This window comes from Heterocephalus glaber, unplaced genomic scaffold (assembly GCF_053883595.1).
Source record: "Heterocephalus glaber isolate CG9 unplaced genomic scaffold, H.glaber_assembly_v1.0 deba00001732, whole genome shotgun sequence".
NCBI classification, from domain to species: Eukaryota; Metazoa; Chordata; class Mammalia; order Rodentia; family Bathyergidae; genus Heterocephalus; species Heterocephalus glaber.
In genome coordinates this window covers 493,414-503,068 of record NW_028258443.1, presented here as the reverse complement: position 1 = coordinate 503,068, position 9,655 = coordinate 493,414, and the positions used below count along the sequence as shown (strand labels likewise).

General features: G+C 39.0%; 1 pseudogene; it reads right to left on the bottom strand.

Annotated features, from left to right (window-relative positions):
• Positions 1-3,584: 3,584 nt before the first annotated feature.
• On the bottom strand, positions 3,585-4,824 carry LOC101707750 (integral membrane protein GPR137B pseudogene; annotated as a pseudogene).
• Positions 4,825-9,655: the final 4,831 nt, after the last annotated feature.

Sequence of the window (9,655 nt, the reverse complement as noted above, 5' to 3'; positions counted from 1 at the left end):
CTTGTAACCAGCTACTTGACTGAATTTGGTTATTAAGTCTAGAAGACTTTTGGTGGAGTTCTTGGGGTCTTCTATATAGAGTATCATGTCATCTGCAAATAATGACAATTTGACTTCTTCATTTCCTATCTTTATTCCTTTTATTTCTTTCTCTTGTCTAATTGCTGTGGCTAATGTTTTCAGAACTATATTGAACAAGAGTGGCGATGGTGGACATCCTTGTCTTGTTCCTGATTTTAGTGTGAAGGATTTCAGTTTTGGACAATTTAGTATGATATTGGCTGTTGGTTTTTCATAGATGGCTTCTATCAGTTTGAGGTAGAGACCATCTATTCCAATTTATTGTAGAGTTTTTATCATAAATGCATGTTGACTTTTGTCAAATGCTTTTTCTGCATGTATGGAGATAATCATATGGTTTTTGTCCTTGACTCTATTGATATAGTGTATTATATTGATTGATTTTCGTATATTGAACCATCCCTGTATCCCTGGGATGAATCCCACTTGATCAGGGTGTATGATCTTCTTAATGATCTTCTGCGTTCTATTTGCCAGTATCTTATTAAGGATTTTTGCATCTATGTTCATTAGTGAGATGGGCCTATAGTTCTCTTTTTCAGTTGTGTCTTTCTCTGCTTTGGGGATCAAGGTGATGCTTGCTTCCAGGAATGAATTTGGGAGTTTTGCTTCCCTTTCAATTTCATTGAAGAGTTTCAACAGTAGTGGCAGCAGTTCCTCTCTAAATGTCTTGTAGAATTCAGCAGTGAAGCCATCAGGGCCCGGGCTTTTCTTAGTTGATAAGTTTTTAATTACGATTTCAATTTCTTTGGTTGATATTGGGTTGTTCAGAATTTTTAGGTCTTCTTCGTTCAACTTTGGTAATTCATATGTGTCTAGGAATCTGTCCATTTCTTCTGTGTTGTCCATCTTATTGGTGTAGAGGTTCTGGAAGTAGGTATTGATGATCCTCTGGATTTCTGCTGGGTTTGTTGTAATTTCACCCTTTTCATTCCTAATTGCATGGATTTGGGCCTTTTCTTTCCTTTTTCTGACAAGGTTGGCTAAAGGTTTGTCAATTTTGTTGATTCTTTCGAAGAACCAACTCTTGGGTTCATTGATTTTTTGTATCCTTCTCTTAGTCTCCATTGCATTGATTTCTCCTCTGATCTTTATAATTTCCTCCCTTGTATGAGCTCTGGAGTTGTCCTGCTCTTCTTTTTCTAGAAACTTGAGGTTCAGCATCAGGTTGTTTAATTGGGCTCGTTCTGTTTTCCTAATATGCATATTCACTGCTATGAATTTCCCTCATAATACTCCTTTCATTGTGTCCCATAGATTCTGATATGTTGTATTGTTATTATTATTTAATTGAAGGAACTGTCTGATTTCTTCTTTAATTTCCTCTGTGACCCATTGGTTATTCAGAAGTGTGTTGTTCAATTTCCACATGTTTATGAAATTTTTTGAGTTTCTTTTGCTATGGATCTCCAATTTCAGCACACTATGGTCTGATAATATACAGGGGATAACTTCAGTTCCTTTGCACTTACTTAAACATGTTCTATGTGTGAGTATGTGGTCTGTTTTGGAGAATGACCCATGTGCAGCTGAGAAGAATATGTATTCTGGTTTTGTGGGGTGGAAGACTCTGTTAACATCTGTTAAGTTCATTTGTTCAAGAGTTCGATTGAGTTCTAGTATTTCATTACTTATTTTTAGTCTAGCTGATCTATTTGTGACAGTGGGGTGTTGAGGTCCCCCACTACAATTGTATTAGTGCATATATGACTTTTCATGTCCATTAGTATTTGTTTTATATAGTTGGGTGCACTAGTGTTTGGTGCATAGATATTTATGATTGTCATCTCTTCCTCTTGGATTGTTCCCTTTACAAGGATGTAGTGTCCTTCTTCATCTCTCTTAATCAGTGTTGGTTTGAAATCTACTTGATCTGCAAAGAGGATAGCTACTCCTGCTTTGTTTCAGGTTCCTGTCGCATGGAGTATTGTTTTCCACCCTTTAACTTTCAGTCTATGAGTTTCCTTTTGAATGAAGTGTGTTTCTTGTATGCAGCATATTGTTGGTTTTGCTTCTTGACCCATTCTGCCAGTCTATTTCTTTTGATTGGTGAATTGAGACCATTAACGTTGATGGTTATAACTGAAATGTATTGACTTGTCATTGCCATGACTTTTTCTTTTTGTTGGGTTCTCCCCCTTTACATTTAATTTCTTGTCTTGCCAGATGGGTTTATTATGCTTTGCTTCCTGGGGTTTTGATCCTCAATGTCTGTTCCTAGGCTATTGTGTAAAATTCTTTGGAGTGCTGGTTTGGTATTCACGAAGTTCCTAAGGTGTTCTTTGTCATGAAAGTATCTTATTTCTCCATCCATTTTGAAAGATAGTTTTGCAGGGTACATCAATCTGGGTTGGAGACTGTTTTCTTTTAGGGTTTGGAATATGTCACTCCGAGGTCTTCTTTCCTTGATGGTTTGTGTTGAGAAGTCTCCTGTGATTCTGATGGGCTTCCCTTTGTGTGTGATTTGTTTCTTTTCTCTGACTGCTTGGAGAACTTTGTTCTTCTGTTGAGTTTCTGGAATCTTAACAATTATATGCCTATGTGTAGATTTTTTTTGATCAAGGCTAGCTGGAGTCGTATATGCCTCGCTTATCTATATGTCAGGTTCTTTTCCCCTGCTTGGGAAGTTTTCTGCCATTATTTCTGTGAAGAGATTTTTTTATGTCAGCTCCACTCTCTCCTGTTTCTTCATTGAGCCCAATCAGTCTTATGTTATTCTTCTTTGCATCATCTAGCAGCTGCTGGATTGATTTCTCATGTTCCCTTATAATTTTGAAGCAATTTTTCTTTTCCTGGTCACTAATTGCATCTTATCTTCTATATCTGAAATTCTGTCCTCACATTGGCTCATTCTGCTGTGTAGACTTTCAGTGGAATTTTTCATGTCCTGGAAATCTATTTGCATCTGTTTTATGGATTCCATTTGTTTCTTATGTTGTGAAATTAAACATCTGGACTTTAAAAACAATACTAAAGAGTCAGTTACTTTATAGACTGATGAAAAGCTATTTCATTTTGACTTTCAACACTGGAATTAGTTTTCTAGATGTCAATTGTATTTCAGGAGTCTACCAGTGTGGAATGAGTCTAAATAACCTTCAAAGGGAAGATTTGAGGAATACTTTAGTCCAAAAGCTTGAAAAAACTATTAGACTGTATGTCCTATAGTTTTAAAGTGAATTATACATAAAAGTCTGTGTAAACTACAACGTATATTGCAGTAACACTTTTGAACCCCCCTAGTATATTTTAGCATTAAGTTATATAAAATACATCTTTATAAAAGTACAGATCTTCTTCAACAAGTTTAAATTATACCCAGTGAAATTACTTATTAGTACTAAAATAAGGATCTATGAATCTAAATTATTGCTTAGTCCTGGGAACTTGTAACAAAACCCAAGTCCCATATCTTAAGTAATAGTGCCCTAAAGATTCCACTGTCTTGCAGTTTGTCTTTGTGGAGCTTTCCAATAGATGTCTTCTACAAAGCCAACTGAATGCTACCCGTGGTTTGGTTTGTCAGGATCCAAAGTTGAGTCTTGCTGCGAAGTTCCTGCTTGTGCTAGGAAGCTGTTTGTTTGTTGTCCCCAATCATTGTTGTCTGGAGCAAAACTTCCCTGCAGTCCCTGAGGGGCAATGTCCTAGGGAAGGTCATCATCTCTGTCATATCTTTGAGGGTTGTCAAAGAAGTAAGATCTGGGACTGAATCCGTGGCTGGGTACTATTACAGGATTGGTAAGGTCCTTTGTGGGATTTTTAACTCAGAAGAAGTAAACTACCAAGGTGGTGGGCAAGAGTTCCCACACAAAAAGCACCAATCCAAATACAATATAGCCAGCATCTCCCAGCTGATTCTTCAGATATGCATGGTCTGATACATTGTACCAGTCATAAAGAAGTGGACATTCTTGATCTGAGAAAAGGACAAGATGAACAGGTTGTAGCAGGCCCGGGAGATGTACAGCAGGATGATGATGACACTGATGGCAGTCACTTGGCACACAGAGGAGCCCTTAGACTCCAAGTAAATGTTAGCTAAGGACATCTTTGAGATTTTGTAGAGACAGATGGAGAGAGAGATGGCACGCAGCACGAAGAATGTGTCATTAATGGCCACTCGCACGGAGGCGATGACCTTCCTATCCCAATTTCCTGTCTTCACCAGCACAGCACAAGCCAGATTCACCAGCAGGAAAACAGGACTGATAAAAAGGGAGCTAGAGGGGCAACTGGTATTTGAGTAATTCTGGAGAGTACTTGGATTTGGCTTTGAAATCACCTGAGCGAAGTACAGGTTCATAACTGTGAGGGTGGAGAACTGGAGACACATGTGGAAGCAGTAGAGCAGCCAGAAGAGGAAGGGGCCCAGTGAGTTGGCCTGAGCAGCGATGCCCAGCAGAGGCAGAGGCAGAGGCAGAGGAAGATGTGCTGGTAGCTGAGCCACTTGTGGCGATAGCACAGCACCAGCCAGACCAGCATGTAGAACTCCGTGTAGACCACCGTGAGCCCGAGCTTGTGCGGGGGCACAGAGGGCGACAGCAGTCCTTGTGCACCGGGTTCCACTGTGGAGCCTCTATCCAGCCAGGGGCGCGTCCTCGCCTCATCTGGACTCATGCCCCCCCCGCCCCCGCGGGGTCTCGGGACATTGTGCTCTGCAAGCTGCACTTCCTCCCCCGGAACACATGATCTGTGGGGCGGCCTTTGTCTGGGATTCTGAATCTCTCTTATTTTGGTTTCCATGTTCTTAATTTATTTTATTTCCTATGCTTAATGAGGTGCAATTTATATGAAAATCATCTATATTTATGGTATAAAATTTTATATATGTATAATTTTTACATGATTTCTACAAAATACGTAACATTTTCTAGTGTCTAATTAGAACATTTAAGATATATTCTTTTAGCAGTTTTCAAATATGTTAACTACAGTCACCAATAGATCTTCAGATCTTATTCACTGTCTTGAACTGAAACTGTATCAATCACTTTCTTGTTGCTGGGACAAAATGCCCAACACTCTCAAGTTAAAGTAGTAAAGGTTTATTTTGGCTGACTGTTTCAGTCCATGCATGGTTGGCTGGCTCCAAGGCAGAAATGATGTGGTGGAAGGGCAGAGGGAAGCTATTCACCTCATGGTGGCCAGGAAGGAGAGAGGGAGAGGGAGGGAGAGAGAGAGGGAGGGAGGGAGAGAGGAGTTGAGAGGGGAGAGGGGAGAGGGGAGAGGCGAGAGAGAAAGAGAGAAAGAGAAAAAGAGAGAAAGAGAGAAGAGGGAGGATCCAGGGTCAAGAACGCACTCTTCCAGGTAACATGCCCAATGACCCATCTCCAACTAGGTCCCACCTCTTAACAGCATATTTAGCTATGGAACTCATCAATGGATGAATGCACTGATGAGTATGGTGTTTCCATGAACCAATTACCTTCCAAAACCTCCATCTCTCAAGGTGAGACTTTTGAGGTACATTTTAGATGCCAATCATAGCAGAAACTTTGTACCCTTTCAGCAACTTCTCCCCATCTAACCCCTCTCTCCAGTCCCTGGCAAGTACCATTCTACTCTCCACTTCTATGAGTTTAACTTTTAAATTCCAGTATAAGTGAGATCATGCAGTATCAGTATTGCTTACATTATTTTACTTATAATGACTTCCAGGTTCATATATGTTGCAAATGGCAGAATTTTTTCTTTTATAAACTTAATATTCCAGTGCATGTATGTGCATACGTGTATACATATACAAATATATGCATATAATACATACATGATGTATATTACAATACACAATATGATATAAACATATAAATAATATTTTCTTTATTTATCAGTGGACACTAAGCTTGATTCCATATATCTTGACTACTCTGAATAACGCTGCAATGAACATGGAAGTGCAGATAGTCACTCTGACATATTGATTTCATTTCTTTTAGATATATATATATATACACACACACACACACACACACACACACACACAGAAGTGAAATTACTGGATCTTATGGTAGTTTTATTTATTTTTTTGCTGTTGGTGGTTGAATCTAGGCCTTGTGAATAGCAGGAAAGCATTCAACCTCTGAGCTACAACCCTAGCTTTTCAAATTTTTTAATTTTGAGACAGATTCTCACTAAGTTGCCTAGGCTGGCCCTGAACTTGTGATCCTTTTGCTTTAGCTTCTTGGGTAGCTGTGATTATAGGCATGTGCCACCATGCCTGGTGGTAGTTCTATTTTAACTTGTTGCAGAACCTCCATACTGTTTTCCTTTAAGGTATGCTAATTTACATTCCCACCAACAGTGCATAAGGATTTCTTTTTTTATACAACTTTTACCAATACTTGTCTTTTTGATTTCCATTCTAAAGGTATGAGGTGATATCACATTGTGGTTTTAATTTACATTTACTTGATGATTAGTGACATTGATGAATAATTTACATACCTTTTATTTATTTGTAGGAGTGGGATTGGATCCTGACCCTATATAGGGACCAACCTGGCACTGGGGCTGGCCTGGGCTGCAAGGGTTGTCCTGGTACTGGATTTCATGGGGGGGGTGGTGGAAGTGGTGCTGGGGTCCAACACAAAGTCAAATGATACTATGATTTCAATCTTAAGTGTCCCCAAAGGTTCATGTATGAAAGGCTTGATTCTCAGCTGATGGCAATATTGGGTGGTGGTGGAACCTTGAGAAAGTGGACCCTATTGAAAGCAAGTTAGATCTTTGGGGGTGTGATCTTGAAAGGGACATTGGGACCCTACCCTAGCCTCTTCCTCCCTCTGATTGCTGGCCACTATGGAGTGAGCAGTTTTGCTCCACCATGTACTCCCCACAATGATGTTTTGCCTCACCACAGGCTTAAAAACAATGGAGCCAATGGACCCTGGGTTGAAACCGTGAGCTCAAATAAATCTTTCCTCCTTATAAGTTGATTATATCAAGTACTTTGACTAACATAGGTGCTCATTTCATTATCCTTCCCCTACTACTATGAAGATAGTTCTCTGTGTGCCACTATCCAGGCTTGGGGGAGGAGGAACAGAGACAATGTGATACTGCCTCTCCTTTCCTCTCCAAAGTGTCTTTTTTTCTGTGCTATCCTCAGGTGATGTAATCTCCTACCCAGCTTCTTTAGCTCTTTTGAAGGTATGTTTGTGCATTGACAGTTGTTCAAATTGGCATTTCTGTGAGAAGGTTGGAAGGTGTGCACTTAGAGTTCTATTTCTGCCATCTTGCTAATGTCACCCCTGACTTGAGGCTTTAAAATCAGGAGGGAATGTGACATGCAGGTCACTGTGAAATGAGCTTCTTTAATCCTGGGTATATAGGAAAACATTCTCTCTTTTCTGTCTTTTGAAAGTTAAGCTGATTTTGTATTAACGTGGAAGCTCAATGTGAATTTAGATAGAAGACTATAGTGCCAAAAGAAGGGCTCTTTTGGAGTAAAGGGCTGTCTATTTCAGTTTTATAAAAGGTAAAGTTGTAAAATTTCAAAATAGATTTAAAAGTCCCACGATAATCTAATCAAATGCTACCCTCTAGTGGGGATGTTTAATAAAGCCAAAGACAGCTGGTATAAAAAGAGTAAAGAACTAAATGTTTTATTCCATTCTGGCTACTATAGCAAAATATCTTACACTGGGTAATTTATAAACAGAAATTGATCACAGTTCTGGAGGTAGGGAAGTCCAAACTCAAGGCACCCACAGATTTGGTGACTTGTGAAGGCTTATTTCTTGTTTCAAAGATGGTACCTTCTTCCTGATTCCTCACATAGTGGAAAAGACAAAGTTGTTTTATAAGGGTATAAAGATTGTTATATAAGGGTTATATTCCCACTTATGAGAGCATAGTCCTCATGATCTAATTGTCTTCTAAAGGCTCTGACCCCTTAATACTATATCAATGGGAATTTAGTCTCACTTTGGGGGCACAAAAACATGCATACCATAATATTATTAAAGAAAATGTGATCATGATAGGGAAATTTTTGTGCTTTATTTGAAAAGTATGATTTGTTTGGAGGCACAACTTGGGTAATTTATTTTGATTTTATGGATTGTATTAGGGTTCTCAAGAGAAACAGAATCAACAGGAGATCTATATCAATCTATAATATATTTGTTATAAGGAATTGACTCACATGATTATTAACTCACATTGATGAGTGCTGCCATTTGCCATCTGTCATCCTGGGATCCAGTTGCTCCCACTGCATTCAGGTCTCCCAACTCAATGATTGCAGTGCCCCTAGTGTCTCCCCTTGATGACAGAGAAGAGTGATAATTGAGCTCTTCAGGAATATTGGGACTCAGGTATGTTTTCTGGACCTTCTGAGACTGGGTGAGAAGGTCTCAAATGACAAACCCACTCTAAAATTCCAGTTGCCCTAAGCTTTCAAATCCCTTCTACAATAAACAAAGCAAGTATGGCATTTCTAACTTATTTACTGTGGGCTACCTCTTGGTCCATGTTTTTGCTAGCCAGTGGGCCAAACTTAAAATATTTTTAAATTGCAAAGCTACAGCATTAAAAGCAGATTCTCTGTTTAGCACAAAAACTTCAGACTAGTCCAACTTCATATTCCTATTGTCATTATCCCACAAATTATGTAACCATTGCTATACATGGTTCCTCAGATTTCTGTCTGTGTATATTAAAAGTCAAGTAGTTCTTTTGGAGTACAGTATACTCTATTATGGGTGATATCTTGTATGTCATCCTTAGGGAACTTCTTGGACTTGAATCTAGTTATAAGTTTAGAAGCAAAAAGAAGTCATGGAGTTTGATCCTGAAGAGAATCAACACTGATTTATAAAGCCACTGCCTTAAGGGAAGCCATTACAATTCTCTCAAGCAATTCAGGGTTAATCTACTCAGACAGAGGGTAAAGAGGCAATGCCCATTAGAGGTAGAGACAATGTTCCCACTGGCAAAGAAGACTCATCAAAATTTAGGGGCTCATTGTCCCCAGATTCATCACAGTTTTCCTACACTTTACAATTCCAAGATTCAGCATCCCATTTATTTCTTTCAAATATGCTCACTTTAACAACAGATATTCTATGAGGCTGGCAGTTTAAATTACACTGTAATTCAGCTGATCACAGGATAAGATTATATGATTTCAGCTCTGGGGCTATAGGAGTCAAGGGTCTCCTTCAGTGTCACTTATTAAGTACTTGAGCCAAGAAATTTGATACTTGAGCTCATCCTATTCTTTCTGTACTTTTTTCAATTGACATTAGGAAAAATCTGCCATTTTTAATGTATCCATTAGTTTGATAAAAATGGTAGTAGTAGCATATGCATGGTCACCCAGATTCCTCTTTCTTATAAGTACTTGATTAAGAGTATCCCATGGTGGGCTGGGGATTTAGCTTAGTGCTTCTGGCACCTGCCTTGCAAGTGCAAGGTCCCAAGTTCGATCCCTGGTACTACAAAGTATCCCATGATGATATTTTAGAGTACTGTAGTTTTTGTTGTAGAGGTCTTCCAATTCCTGGTTAAGTTAATTCCTAAGTATTCAATTTTTCTTGATGCTATTGTGTTCCTAAATTCTTTCTTAGTG